This window comes from Protopterus annectens, chromosome 16.part0, assembly GCF_019279795.1.
Source record: "Protopterus annectens isolate FY-2018-M chromosome 16.part0, PAN1.0, whole genome shotgun sequence".
Taxonomy (NCBI): domain Eukaryota; kingdom Metazoa; phylum Chordata; order Ceratodontiformes; family Protopteridae; genus Protopterus; species Protopterus annectens.
The window spans coordinates 791,721,927-791,738,257 of NC_056750.1; positions in this window are offsets into that span (position 1 = coordinate 791,721,927).

Genomic DNA, 16,331 nt, shown 5'->3' on the forward strand with positions numbered 1-16,331 from the left:
CAAAAAAAGTAAAGCAAACTACTTTTACAAGGACAGTGTTTAGGTAGTGGATTACAGTCACAAGATAAGTGCTATTCTGTGAAATTTTTAGACTTAATCATTTGTATAGCAAATAAATAGATATGTATAGAATGTCTTACTTTCATAAAATCAGCCCTGTTGAAGAAAAAAAATGCACCATAATACACTTTACGAGGTTTACTTTCCTAAAGTTGTTTACACTAACTAAAGACATAAGTAATGACCTGACACAGAATAAGGTGCAAAAATATTATGGCCGTACTTCTCATGTGTCCTAACAGCATTGTTCAGCACAAGATGCAACTGGGTAACCTTTACTTTATCAAAAAATTTAAAAATAATTATATTTTAACTAATCAATCATGCTGGGCACGATCACTTATATGAGATAACCTAAAAACACTTGTACTTTAGATGTCAAATAAGGAAAACAATATTTATTTATTGTTAACTGGTTAGTTGGGCTGATTCAAATGACCCATTTCAGCCAATATCCGGCCCAATGCACCAAAAGTAATAAAAGGTTATCCATAAAAAACATAAGCTGCATAGTTAACAGCAAAAAAAAAAAAAAAAAAAAAAAAAAGAGGCATTACTGACTAACGAATAGCTAATATTAAGCAAACAGATTCAGACACTAAGTACAAATACAGTAAATGAACAGTGAACGCCATTTCAATCAGCACTTTAACTCTGTAGATAAAACAGGGCAATAAGTAGGAGTAGGGAGAATCAGACAATGAAAGAAGGATACCAAGAAAACCTACACCGAATCTGATAGCTCAGTCAGTGCAGGAGGACAACTGTCCAAAGGAGGGGTGTGCAGAATGGAGGGAAACATCTCACGGCCCTCATTTTCATATCTGACATTATTATTTAAATATTGGAAAAGGCACAGATCTAAACTTGGACAGCGGCGTGGACATGCTTATTATCAGGGTGCAAACAGCCCCAAACAACAAAAGGCTTAATCATCCAGTTACTGGTTATGTGGCACTAAACATTAGCAGCACATTCAGTACTTGGCTATAACTCATAACTGAGGACTTTGGATAAGCAAGGAAACAAGTGCAGCCAGTAACTTTAGCAGATTTGTTTATAAATAAAATAAATGACAACCATGACTGTACATTTCTTAAATGGAATCCATGTAGCAATACAAACAGTGACACAGTAAAGCTCCAAGCAGTCATACAAACAACCCAGGGTAAGATGGGTTACGTATCTTTTTTAAAATAATATTCCTGGTAAAATTATATAGCACAACTCTATTTCAGCTGTGGAAGTACTATGTTCTTATCAACAGTCTAATAGAAGGCTCAAAATTTTAAACTCCGTTATCCAGAAAAATTAAGAAAATGTTTTTCATCATATCCTAATATTCTATGTAGTACTACCAATGCCAGTGGCACAATAAGTAGCACACTCGTCCTTGGTGCAGTAGGCTGTGAGTTCTATTCCCACACAAGGGAGATGGATTGCTGAGGCTGTAGTGCAGCATAACAGGGGATGCTGCCCTCATGAGTGTGTTGTCCTTCAGATGAGACAAACTGATATCCCAAATGCTTGAGATGGTAGTAGGTCAGGTGAATATAAAAGATCCCACAACAGCTACTGAAACGTCAGGGGAAATTCCCTGATGCCCTGGTCAAATTTTCCCTAATAGTATTAACAACACTTCGGTTCTCCCTGAAAACAGGCTACTAGCCTAGTGGGATTAACCCCATCAACAAAGGATAAATAAATAAGTACTAATACTGCAGTATAATGCAATAAAAGTGGCCTACTGTCAGCGCCATAATGACACGAGTTTGTTTTCATCTACCTTTCTTGTTTCAACATATTGTATCCTTATCATATGACAAAGACTAGAAACAATAAATTGGGTAGCTTTTTAATCATTTACTAACGACAGTGTTGTGAACTAGTGGGATCGCAGACTCTCTCTGAAGACCATGTCAGTGTTTCCTTTTTAGTGATTTACCCTGATTCCTGTCAAACATATCCTGTGACAGAAGTTTTTCCCTGTACAATTAACTCTTATTCCAGTCAAACTAGAAACACTGCACTGTGTGTCAGCCAGCTCCATAGTATTTAGCACTTAACCACTGCTTGCAACCCTGTTGTGATCTGTGTTTAGCGAAGTGCATTCATATGTCTTTCTGTGTTTAAATCCATTTATGCAGTAATGTAATTTGTATCCCTTACTTTCATGGTGGAATTTAATGCAAAACACCGACTTTAGATTGGTAGCTATATATTATCTTGTTAAAATATAGGTGAAACGTTGACTCTGCAAAGTTTTCATCAGTAGAGATACTGCTTTAACCTTATAATTGTCTTAACTGAATTAGCGACTGCAGCTAAGGGAGGGTATAGCCCACCCATTACCTTCACTTGTACCTGTATTAGACAGATCTATTACATTGCTGGCTACTACATTTAATAACTGCTATGATTTTAACTGGTTTACTGTCTCTCTGCTGTATAGACTATTCAGACTAAAGTGCTCCATTAGCAGGGTGTTATTAAACGCCTCTGTAATTTAATGATGCCTTTACTGTTCTTTTTTAACTACGCTCCGAAGGCTACGGCTGAGCTATTTTCCTCCTGCCTATCTGATATGACATGCATTGATTAGTACTTTTTAACTGTGTACCACTATAACTGTGTTGTTTATTATTGCTCTACTATCTGCTTAGCATATTCTGCTTTATATTCTGTATTAAAGTCAATTTTTCTTTTCTCCTGAAACTGTTTTGTTTCCCTCCGTCTTTACCTACAAGTTCCCAGCTCTCTAATGCCCATATCCTGTCCAGGACACTGACTCCTCTGGCCTGACGAAAAGGGAATCATTCCAACCTGCGGTTACATCAAAGGGTCCCCTATCCGTGTTCCCAAAAGTTTAAACGGAAGCAAGAAAGTATGTGGTTTTCCTAAACCTAAAAGTAAACTATAGAGTTGTGTTAATTACTGGTAGGTGGTGGAAAGGTGGCTTCTAAGCCAGGACAGTCAACAGCTTTACCCATTAGCCTGTACACCCTTCCTCCCACTATTTTAAAGCTCATTCCATTACTAGCCTCACCTATTGAACCCCTGAACAGACCTCTCCCTCTTACTATCTACTACTGCAATACTGATTTTGACCACTAGGTGGCACCCTTACCCAGTTCTAGCACCCTTTATCAATCCCACTATCCCATAGCATCATCTAAAAGTTCTTGTCTTATCCCCAATCTTGCTGCTATTAAAGCCCACTTTTATCTTCTTACTTCTACCTGTAGCATTATAGCCTGCATATTATCTTAATGCTCTATCCATAGCATATTCAAATATATTTCCTTGTCCTAATATTGCTGCTCCTTAGACCATTTGTTATCCTAACCTCTCCTCGTACCTATAAAGTTACTTACCTTTCCTTAAAGCTTCTTTCACTGTTTGATTTTTCTTCTTTTGCTTCCTCCTTCTCATCTTCACCCGCTCCGTTCGCCCAGGGGGCTCACTCTGCTCCCCTACCCCCAATTCCCACCCACCCCCAGTGATCCTAGACTTTTACTTCTTAAACTACTCCCCCTTTCCAAACCAACAAATCAGATAATTCTACTAACCTAAGCTTTTACACCACACCCGTCTTCCACATAACCTATCATTAGTTCCCATTACTTAGAGTAATCTAACCTACTCTCTTTTCTTTGCTTTAACTTAGATCAGTCTTACCTATCTTATAGCACCTATAATCAAACTCGGCATCATGCCTATAGTGACTAACCATATTTCTACCAAAATACTTCTCATTGCCACACTTGTTCTAACCTCAGCATATCTCCGAACCTCCTTCCAACATCTGAATTATTCTCAATTTCACTATCCTCATAAACAAACAACCATACAATCTCTCACTATCTTTCTCAGTCATATAAATATAACATCCACACCAAGCTACCTTCTACCAAAGTACCACAGACTGTTCCACATTAAATACAACAACATAATAACCAGAAAAGTCCAGTACTACATCAGTAACACACATAATCCTTTGCTCAGGCTTAAAAGACAATCCTTAGAAGATGGAGACATCCATCCTAATCCAAGCCCAGCCAATGTCCTAACCACTAATTCTCATACTCTCAATCCCTCTATCCCACTCTCCCCTACCAAACTCAACTCACTCCTGATAGCACATCTCAATATCCATAGCGTAAATAAAAAAGAGGCCCACCTCCATGCTCTCTTGGATGTATACTCATTTGACATCCTATGTTTGACAGAAACATGGCTAAACCTGGAACTCAAGATAATGAAATCATACCTCCAGGCTACAATATACTGAGACAAGATCACAACAGAAGAAAAGGTGGGGGAGTAGCAATTCTATTCAAAGACAGTGTAATAGTTACCTCTTCATCCTACAACCCTCCTACAGACAATAATGCTGAGGTTCTCATCTCCAAAATTCAGCTCAACTCAAATAAAGCCATATGTATCATATGAATCTATTTACCTCCTGGGAACAACATCAGCACACTAGAAAATATACTTAGCTGGGTTGCTTCAACCTTCTCATAAGGCACTATAATCCTAGGTGAGTTTAATATTGATTGGAAGAGCATCAATACTGAACATCCAACCTTCCATATTAAGCTTCATGGCTTCTCTCAAACCATTACCTCCCCTACTAAAATCAACAAACCAAATAAAAAAGAGGCTACTTTAGACTGGATTCTTATTAATAACTTTCACCAAACTTATAAGGTAGGAACCTTCCCTGACGATGTAAGTGATCACTCAATGACCTACATAATCAGGGAAAAGATTAATATTCCTCACCCCGCAACATATAAGATTATTTGGAACAACAAGCATTTTAACCTAGGGCTATTCCAAAGTGCTTGCAATTGGACTCCCCTAAAAACCCTCCCACTTGAAGAGGCTGTTAAATACTTCAACTCAAGATTCTTAGCTATCTTTGACCAGCATGCACCTAAGCGTACCATCAGAATTAAGTGAAAACCAGCAGCTTGGCTCTCTAAGGAAACCAAGCAAAAAATCTTACACAGAAATAAAACCTGGGCTAGGTGGCGAAGTACCAAAAATACAGCAGATCAACAATTATTTAGACAGCTGAGAAATATGAAAAAAAAGCAATACTCTCAGATAAAAAAGACTTCTACTGTAAAATGCAGCAAACACACCAAAATAACCCACAGAGATTCTGGGCAAGTATCAATAGACTCCTATACTCTGGTCAATCCAGTACACCAGCCCCAACAGACGCTAACCACGAGACAACCCATCTCTACCAATCTTATTTATAAACTCATCCAAAAACTGAAGCCTTGTACTCCATCTGCTGACCAGATCCCAGCTGAATATCTGCAAAAAGCAGCTACATCTGTAGCTTATCCTATATCTATACTTATAAACAGAACCATTAACAAGGGAACCATCCCAGCCATGTGGAAAATTTCTCACATTATCCCCCTGCATAAAGGTGGCAACTCAAATGAATACTCTATCGACCTATAGCCCTACTATCCCCTTTAGCTAAAATCATGGAAAGATGCATTCATCAGCTACTTTACCATTTAATTCAACACAACATACTAGCTAATACCCAGCATGATTTTAGGCCATTCCATAGTACCACTACTGCCCTCTTATCCTTCACTGATTCTATTAACAGAAAGCGTAATAATAATATTCTCTCTTCAGCTCTCTTTATTGATCTTTCAAAAGCGTTCGACATGGTAAACCACTCTTTGCTTATAAACATTCTCAAATCACTGTCTCTTGATACTCTAGCTGTACAACGGTTTACTTCCTACCTCAGCAATAGGCAGCAAGCAGTGCTTTGGGAGAATAATTTATCATCCCATCTGCCAGTAACCCAGGGTGCTCCCCAAGGCTCGATTCTAGGTCCTCTTGCAGATGATTCAGTTAACAGAAAAATGGGCTCCCTATATAGGATCATTCCTTCCTTACTTCTACAGCTAGAACTACTATTATTTCTATTTATTTATTGACATTTGTTAACTGGGTTTGTCCAACTGGGCTTGTGGCCCATTTTCAGTGGAGACCCGAGGAGAAAAGCTCCAGTAATACATTTTAAAACAAGTACAATTTTAAACAATATTGATATAATAGCAGTTATAGCAAAACTATTCACATATGTTGGGTTACATGCATAAAGTTAAAGTTGCATTAAAAAGAAGCTAAGTAACAATTTTACATTGATATAGTTCAATAGGTCAACAATAAACATTGTTTGTATAAAATTGTGCAAATGTATAGTAGACACATTGGAGACTACTATTGCCCACTCTCATCTTATCTCTACACTGCTCTATGCCTCAACAATTTACACAAACCTAACAAAAAACAACCTGCTCAAACTAGCTAGCACCTATAATAACATTGCCCAATTTGCCACTGGTAATTCCTTCAGAACCCATCACTGTCAGAACCTAAAACAACTAGGATGGCTTGAACTACAAAATCAGCTTCAATTCAACCAACTTACCATTGCCCATAAGGTCCTTAATCAACCTAACAAAACTCCAATACTCTCAAACCTCATAATCCCCTATCAAAATCTTAATACCTTACGCTCATCAAATAAACTATTAGTTAGCATAAGTAAGTCCAACAACATGGCAGGTGACTCTCTCTTCTCAAACACAGCTGGAAAAAACTGGAACTTCTACCTAGTGAACTTACTTCACCTCCTTCCCTACCCCTCTTCAAAATTATTCCTTAGAATGCCCGTGCAGTAACCCTGACTAAAATTTTACCCCTGTTCTAATACCTCCTAGTTTCTACTTTCTTACTACTCAATATTGTGTAGCATAAATGAATGCAGGAATTGTAAAAATAATGTAACGTTTAACTATTTACTTCTGAATATTTGTCCCAAATTCTGTACACAGTCATTATGTACAATACAATGTATTTTGAAATATCTGCTATTACTATTTTATTGTAACCTACTACGTGGTTACTTACTGTCTGTGTTTATTTTTATTGTAACCTTTAACTTTGTTATTACTGTTGTGTTCATTGGAGCTTTTCTTCCCGGGCTTCTACTGAAAATGGACATATATCCAGTTAGACTAACCCGGTCAACAAATGTAAAATAAAATAAATAAATAAAATAAAGTTTGCACTCCATCTCTGCAGTCTCTTAATTAGGTGTTGGGTCTAGTAGCTCTGTTCAGTCTTCTGTGACCAAGAGTCGACCTAATAAAGCAGCTTCAAGCTACATCAAGAATTCCATGCTTACATCCTTACATGGTCTACAATTACATGCATAACTGTATCAGTCACTGGCCATAGATGACAGTGTACATAGTATATAATTATAACTAACTCTCAAGCACATTAACACATAACAATCTTTCCCTGTCATCCCCTTTACTACACAATCAGTTAAAATAATTTCTTAGTTTTATCTGAATATAATTATTTAGCTGTATGGTTCAAAGTCCAAAAAATATTCTAACTTTGGATAAATGGATCAGCTTCTCTTATAATATGCTTCCAAAACCAAAATATCACATCTGCTTGTTGACATAAACGGCTGATTAAAACATCAATTCTGGAGAAGAAAAATCTCAGGAAAACAATTTATATCAATACTTAAAAGCTGTTTCAGGGTTAACTCAGTTTTCTCCCATCGACATCTAATTCTATGGCGAGTCTGTCAATAACGAATCCAAGCTGTTAACTGACAACAACCATGCCAATACTCAGAAGTAAAAAAATTAAGAGAGCAAAGTACAAATAGGTCACATGTTCTATATAATCATATATAGTTAATATTTGTTTTAATTTCTACGAAATGCAGTACTACTTTTTCTGTACCGATGATTTTATGCTGTCACATTCACCTGAGGCACGCTGATATTCTGATGTACTGTTACCTTTGTTTGTCTTACAGCCCAGGTTGTACCTGAAAAAGGTCCTTGGAGTGAAGTAAAAGTACACTCATTAATGTCTACAACATAAATGAGACTGCGTGTGCCACAGCAGGTAACTACTGCAAAGCATTCTGGGAGTCTAAGATCAACACTGAAAGTACTGGCAGAAACAAACTCAGGCTCAAGCCCTTGACCCCAGCAACAGGAGCCAAGGAGGCATCAGCACTAATTGGATAAAAACAAATCTAGTCAGTGCTGGAGCCAATGAGATGCTAGCTGGCCTCAATGCAACTGCTGTTGGTACTCGGGCTGATAAGAACAATAATATGAAAGACAATGAGGTGGCAGGACAAGACCCAACTCTAATTGTTCCTACAAACTGGCCTTTAACAGCTTCATGTAGTCAATGTCCAAAGAAACAGACCTATGGGATGAAAAGGAATGAGCAAACCTGACAGAAGGAGGTCCAGAGACAGATTTTATAGGAATGCCTAGTTTAAAACCAGAGGATAAATGCTCTGCCTTAAAAAGATTTTGTTATGGGGTGAATGGAAGGATATACTTCAATAAATATAGTAACTCATTTTTCCACAAAGGAATTCCTGTCCTTCATGCAAAGAACATGGGGGGGGGGATTACTCTACTGATGACACATCATACTTTTGGGAGAATTTGCCTTTAATTTTTTTTTTTTGGCCTTAGAGTTCCAAGACGGGGAAGGTTTACCCTGGGAAGTGGAAGATTCAGTGAGATCCCTGCGAAGGTATTGTACAAATGCAGTGAAACTGCAAACTCCACATTAACTGTGTGCACTTGAGCAGCATGATAGCTTCACTGATAAACTCTCAACCCCACAGCTTCAAGGTCTGGGGTTCATTTCTAATCTCCAATCACAACCTGTCTAGAATCTGCTTTCTATCGAGGCATTAAACTGTTGAGAATTAGGTTGTGTTTAATGTCCATCAAAGTTCTAATGACACATTCAACTTACAGATAAAGAAGTGCTTAAACAAGTTACACATTTGGAATGTCTGTCTTGCAGCAGAATTTTGTGACCACAAGATACTCGCTTCTTGAAACCTGTCTCTTCAAATTTACACAATAGTAAAAACAGACACAATAACGCCACAAGAAAAAGCCAAATAAGCAAAACAATCAAAACTAGCCAAAGTGCATAACATATTCTAAACAAACAATACAGCATTGTAACTCGGAATCTAAGCATGCATGCAAGCAAGCCATGGCCTAAGGAAGGAACACTAAACTTGTGATCAACTTTATGATGAGATAAAATTGGAAATTTTGCCCCACGTATAGTAAGCTCCAAAAGCAATGCTTAAGAACATAAGTAGAATCCAAGATGGAAAGAACAAATTCCACCAAGATGCAAGACAGAGATGTGAATTCTGGAACCACTGAGAGCCATGTTATTTATGAAAAGAGGCAAAATAGTACTGTTGAGTGTAGCCAGAACACAAAGCTTTATGGGTACAGGAGAGGAGCTGAAGCCTGTAAAAATTCATATCAGTGTTGGGCAGACATGGAGCTGGCTCTACAGTCCTAGCGGTGGAGACGAGGAGCCAGACCGTAACAGCTCTGAAAGACAGTGAATTGTTTCTGGGCTTTGTGCAACATCTATCTGAAATCAGAGACAGAAAACATCTTCTGCAATGAGGTTAACCATAATGGAAGGTGAAGGTGCTTTTTTAAGATACTTATAAAGCAGGTCGTTGATCTTCTTCCCCAATTTCAGCATGTGAATATACAAGATAAAAGATGACAAAAGGATTACTTAATGTAAGTTCTCCAGCTAAGTGAATGGTCTAATGACTCCTATCAGCCATGACCCGAGCTCAAAGAGCAGAAAATATATCACAGTCTTTCAATCAAAAATACAAAAATATTATACATAAAATGAGTACATAGCATTTTTCAGAACATAGTAAGGATGAATGCAGATAGGGTAACATTAAAAGATCTAGTCAGAGTGCATTGAGAATTATATATATGTACGTGCGTGCGTGTGTGTGTGTGTGTGTGTGTGTGTTATATATATATATATATATATATATATACACACACACACACAAAAAACGCAAGCTAAGATATGCATGCAGTGCAATCATACATATCAAATATATACTTCTATATACATGTGAAATATTCGCATATAAAACGCAATATTAAGAGACTGAGAAAATTTTATTAAATGTATGCTAACTCTGTCATATACAGACCTATCTGACAATGTCATATACAGAGATATTTGAAGTTTTGCATTGTATCAACATGAGTGCCACATTGACTGAAGACATTCTGGTAAACTTTAGTATACTGAACTTTATTATTCTATCATTTGAGACAGTGTTTGTACTGTTTTGTTTTAACACTCATTAAAAAAAATACTATGTCACAATGCCTTTTTGTTAGGTAACATGTAAGCCTTCATTGCCTTTCATGAAAGAAAGGGCAACCATTATATAGTCTGAAAGAATTATTTCTAGAATAGGAGATTGCCTGTATACATCCAGGGCATGCAAAATGTGTCACCTCGTTTCCTTTTCTGTGGAAAACACTGACAGATAAAGTGACTCACTGACACAAAACAAAGCACCTTAAGTGCGAAGGGAGGACAAGTCTTTAAGGAGACTCACTATGAAAGACATTTTAAGGGGTTGACACAATAATGTTTGAAATTCTGAAATTCTACTGCCTAGTCATTTCTACTCAGGAAATTGTTTGCCATAAAAAGTGATTCAAACCTATTCAGTCCTCTGACTTAAGTGATGGCAAAATGAACTGTCTTAATGTAACATTTGCCTTAAGGAAGAGACATTGCTGGTCAAGAAGGTTTTAAGCAAGTGACACTTTATGTATTTATTTTCTACTGTTGACTGGAATAGTTCAACTGAGCAACACAGCCTCTTTTCAATGGAGTTCTGAGGAGAGATGTTTTAGGAAGTTCTTAACACAAGGGTGAGCTGCAACATGTGAAATGCATACTTAACTGGCAGTAATGTACACTTTAATTTAGGAATAAGGTAGGTTGGACTTAAATTATAGTGTTTATCAACTGGTTTTGTTGACTCTAAATGCCAGTCTGGTCTAGGCCAATTTACATTACAGGACCATGGGGAAAAAACTCCATTATGTATTATACATTCAAGAACATCACAAGTGAAACAATGAACTACATGTATTAAAATGTACAGTAAATAAAACATGTACTTTATACAAGTGAACTAAATAGGTTGGTACACATGTAGTACGTAATACAATGAAACACAAATGAAATAGTCTAATGTCTTGGAACAAGACAATTAAATGGATTCCCCAATGTTGTCTTTTTGCCCGTTTAAAAACATCTTTCTGAAGATAACACTTTAGAACAGCAGTTATTTTATAGCCTCAGTGTATATATTAAAAATATCGAGAGAGAAAGGGGAACTCATAGGAACCTATTCTCCACTCTGTCAGGCCATGAAAGCACTGACTTGGATTAAGAACTCTGCCTCATTACTGATATAATTGCTGCGATTCAATAAAATGGTTCCATGTTTACCTGGGGTAGGTCTGCCTGTGCAATCACATGAAATAGGATTCAGGGACATCTTTAGATGCAATGAGGAAGACTTCTTTACTAGCTAGTTTGTAGGTCTCTGAAGCTGGCAAAAAACTCATTTTGCGGTGGTGGTCCATGCATTGTGTTGGTACAAGCATCCCCTAAACACTCTCTCAGACACATTCAGTCATTCACGGTGACACACACACACACTAAAGCACAGACATACCCTCACTCTGTCTCCTACCTGACCCCCATCTACTGCAACCTCCCAGGCAGAAATACACACAAACACATACCACATACAGTTATTCTAGTCCATTAATACCCTGAAGACATGTACACACGTGCACACACAACTTACCTGTAACACAGTTACTCCCACTGACTACAATGGAAGACCACAGCATTTTGGCTAACTTAATTTACACAGCCAGTCATGGTAACTTATACAGCCAAGCAATTTTCCTACTGTTCACTAGAGTAAATCAGTTACCACAGGCATTTCTACAGGAGAGTACATAGCTAATTAGTATTAGCGCTCCCCCGGAATGCCTCCCGACATTAGAGCACAGCCAGTGGGACTGCACTGCATGGGGATTCTTCTAATTTTGGAAAATCACTGTGAGTGGCCTGCTTGTGACTGGGAAAGGGTTATCGCAACAGCTTAGCTGCTCATGGCAGTAACCTTTTCTGAATCCCAAGGAATGTCTTCCTTCATGGAAGGTGCAAAGGTGGATATGGACTCAGATGAAGGAGGAGACAGAATCACAATTTTCTGAACCAGGCTGATACAACTAGGATCAACTTTGGTCTTTTCACTTTTCCCTCTAGAACTACTTTCTAAATTAGTGGAACTGGAAGGAAAGAAAGAAATTCAGTTCCTCAGTCAAAGGAAAATGCAAAAGATAAAATGTAGTGCTTCAAGGTTTGTAAGTGATGAATCTTACTTGTGCATGTGTCAAAATTGTTTACTTCTGGTAATAACTGAAGAGATACAATCTCAATCTATTGAATCACTGTGCTGTTCGTCAGATATTTGTGATTGAAATACATATTTCTGTTGAGAGAAGTGCTGAATTCTTCATTATCAAATCAAAATATCTTGCTGACATGGATGGCTGGATCTCAAGCTTGTTTGTTAAGATACCACATAACTGCTGTATATATCTACAGATGGCCTAGAAGAAGTTTGGTTCTGTAAAGAATGACCACTGAAATGGGCATCCAAAGAAGAATCCACTTAAAAGAAAGCAAGTTTTTTGTAAAACTACATAAGGACTGGCTAACAAAGTAAGTGTAAACTAAACTTGCAGGTTTTCATTACATTTAATACACCATATTCACAAAAGGGTAAGAATGCCTTATTTTTTCCTTCTTATAAAACTTTTTAAGTGGAAAAGCTAAATGTCTAAACATAATACAAACTATAATATATTTGCTGTACTGTCCTTATTCAAAAGTATAAATGCATAGATAATGTGTGCCACTCTAAAGCAAATGCTGACTAATGTCATACACTGCACATCTCTGCATTACTGTAATTAGGCAAATTAATGTTATTTAAAATGGAACATAGGCAATTAGGATCATAGGAGATTACCAGGCTAATGGCCCTGGGGCCCTTACAAGCCTAGTCAAGTGTTTATCCCCAAAAAAGAAATCCCAATCAGTACCTTTTGCCCATGTCATTGAGGGGCACAGATGGAACCCCTGGGACAAATTTGTGATTTCCCAACCACTCATCAAAGTTGCGCTTGAAGACGGCCAGTGATGTACTTTGAAGTGTATGGGGAGTCTATTCCTGAGACGGGGAGGCCTCTGGGAGACAAACCTGTCTCTCCAGCAGGTATTGTTCATGTCACATCTTAGATTTAGGGCTTTCGATCAAGTAATGCATGAGGAGTTAGACATACGGATATGGAGCCTGTCTAGTAGAGCATGGTCTGAGATTGCCTTGTAGGCAATACCCAGATCACCTCTGAGCAATCTGTATGATACCCAGTAGAGTAATAGTGATTTGAGTCTGTCCACATAGGACAGGTGTTGGAGGCCATGTATTCTCTTTGTGAGGTATTTCTGTGGCCTTTCCAGTTGCTGCAGGTGTTTAAAGAAGTACATAACTAATGGGGTGTTGTACTCAATAGTTTACTATTGGAATTTCGAATCAGCTTCAGTCGACCACTGTGCTTTGATATACTTGACATAGCAGGAGGTGACATCACTAACCTCCTGCTATGCACATTAACACACCATTGATCTCTACAGTCAAAGGTATGTTAATTCTACTATTTTGCAGGGGGGCTATGCCCCTCTGTGCTCCCCACACACCCCCGCACATTAAATATACCAACTCTGAGATCACACTACATTGAGGAAATGGGCTAATTCCCTGTTCCTCACTGAAGAGCGACCTCCCTTCACAGTGTCGAACCCAAATTATCGACCTACACTACCCATTTGCTGTAGGGTAGTAAATCAATTTTGGGTCGACATTTTGCCGACTTGGAAACTTCAAGTCAACCAATGCACTTTCCACATTTTGATAGTAAACCATACTCAATTATTGACCTAATGAGGGAAGAGTACGGAGAGGTAATAACCTCCTTTTTTTCTGGATGCAATTCCTTTACTTATGAGATGAACCAAGTAGAAGGCTTTTCTGACCACTGCCGCTACATGATGGTTAAATGTGAGACTGTTGTCAACCTGTGTACCCAGGTCTCTCGCTACAGGTTGTGTACTTAGGGGGGATTGCCGTTGATGTGGTAATCAGTAGGGGGCTGAGTTTTTGCTGAATGGCATGATAATACATTTTTTAACTTAAGGCCATTAATTCAGCACCAGTCATTTGTTGCTGTGAGACCCTCTTGTAGTATGTTAGCATCATTTGGGGAGTCAATGACAGCACCCAACTTACAGTCACCCGCAAACTTGGTCAGCCACAGGCCTTTTATCTTTGCCGGGACCTCTGAGAAGAAGATGCCAAACAGTAAAGGTCCAAGGACAGATCCCTGTGGAACACCACTAGTGACATGTCTGCTGTCGGAGGTGGAGGCACTTATTTTGACCTTTTGAGTCCTATCGGTGAGCCAGTTGGCCACCTACCTGATTTACACCAAGTAGTGTTAGCTTTCGATGATGCCCAAGTGAGGGATTGTGTCAAAGGCTTTGGCCAAGTCAAGGTAAACTGTATGTACTGACGTTCCCTCATCCAGTGCCTTGGTGACAGTCTCAAAAAAGTCAACCAGGTTCAACAAGCAACATCTGCCCTTGACGAATCCAAACTGGGTGGGGTCACGTGCTTGGAGATTGCCTATGTCCTTGTTTATGAGGTCCATAAAAATATGCTCCATGGCCTTACAGATAAAACTTGTCAAACTAATGAGCGATAGTTTCCAGGGTCAATAGTAGCACCACCTTTGTGCAAAGGGATGACAATGACAGTTCTCCTCTCTGCTGGAATAAAGCCTGTACTTAGGCTGTGGTTGAATAGGGTGCTCAATGGCGAGGCTAGTTCTTGCTAGAGATGGTGCAGAATACAGCCTGGGATATTATCAGGTCCCATGGAAGTTGTGTTCTTTGCCTTGGATAGGGCCTTTTACACGTAATCTATGGCAATGTGAGGTGCGGGATAGGTATCAGGGATGCTAAATGGGCCTTTGGGGGGTGAAGTTTGCACTGAACCTATCTGGTAGCAGGTCAGCTAAGTCAACAGGATCAGTGTAAGTGGTACCATTATGAACTAATTAGGAACAAACCTGGGCTCTGCCATGGAGGTTCCACACTTAACTGAAAAAGGCTTTGTGGTTAGCCTTTGTTTCGGAGGCTAGTTTCGTTTCATAACTGGGTTTGGAGGTTTGCAGTAGTGATCTAATTTGCTTGTTGAGGCTAAGGAGGGAGTTTTTCCAATTGGGAATTTGTGCCTTTGTACCCCAGGACAGCAGTTTCCTCCTTTTGTTGTAAAGCCTGTTGATAGAGAATGTCCACCCCATAGGTTTGTGTTTCCTTGAGGAGCAGGTTTTATTTCTGTTGAGTCCATGCAGTTATACAGGTACTTGTATACTGCACTGGCATACTGTTTCAGCATATTTTTCTGGATCCTCTAAGGGGGGGTGGTGTGAAGCTACAGATACCTTCCCTTAGAAGGCTGTAGTCAGCTTTTGAGAAGTTTTTTAGCCTGGTTACGTCTTGGGGGGGGGGGGGTTGGACGGGATAGACACTTCGAATGAGAGAGACCGATGGTCTGATCTCACCAAGGAAGAACTTACTATGGGGGTGGTGCAGCGGTTGCCCACATCAGTGAGAACTAAGTCTAGAATGTTATCTTCCCTTGTGGGGGATGAGTCAAGTTGGTCTAGTGTGTTAGAACTGATGAAGTCAAGGAATCATTGGGTGAGTGCTTTAGAGCAGGAGTAGTTCATCCAGTCTATGATGGGGTAGTTGAAGTCACCAAGGATCAGGGTGTTAGGGGGTACCTTGATGGAGTCAAGTAGGTCCAGATAGGAAGAGTGGGTGCCCTGAGTCATGTAGGGGGGTTTATAGCTGGCTACAACTTGGTTGGGTGTCTTGCCAATATTCAGTTGCACCTGGAGTAGTTCTAGTGCATCAAGCTGGCAAATCAGTCTGGAAGTGCACTTGTCTTTAATGAAAATAGAAACTCCACCACCCTTAATCTTTCTGACTTCATTTTGGGGTCAGAATATGTGGAATGAGGTATAGCCTGGTATGGCAGGGGTACTCTTCACAGGCTTGAACAAAGTTTCTGTGACTGCACAGATGTCTGCATCTTCTAGTGCTAGGACAGCCTCCAGAGTGTGCATTTGCAGGTT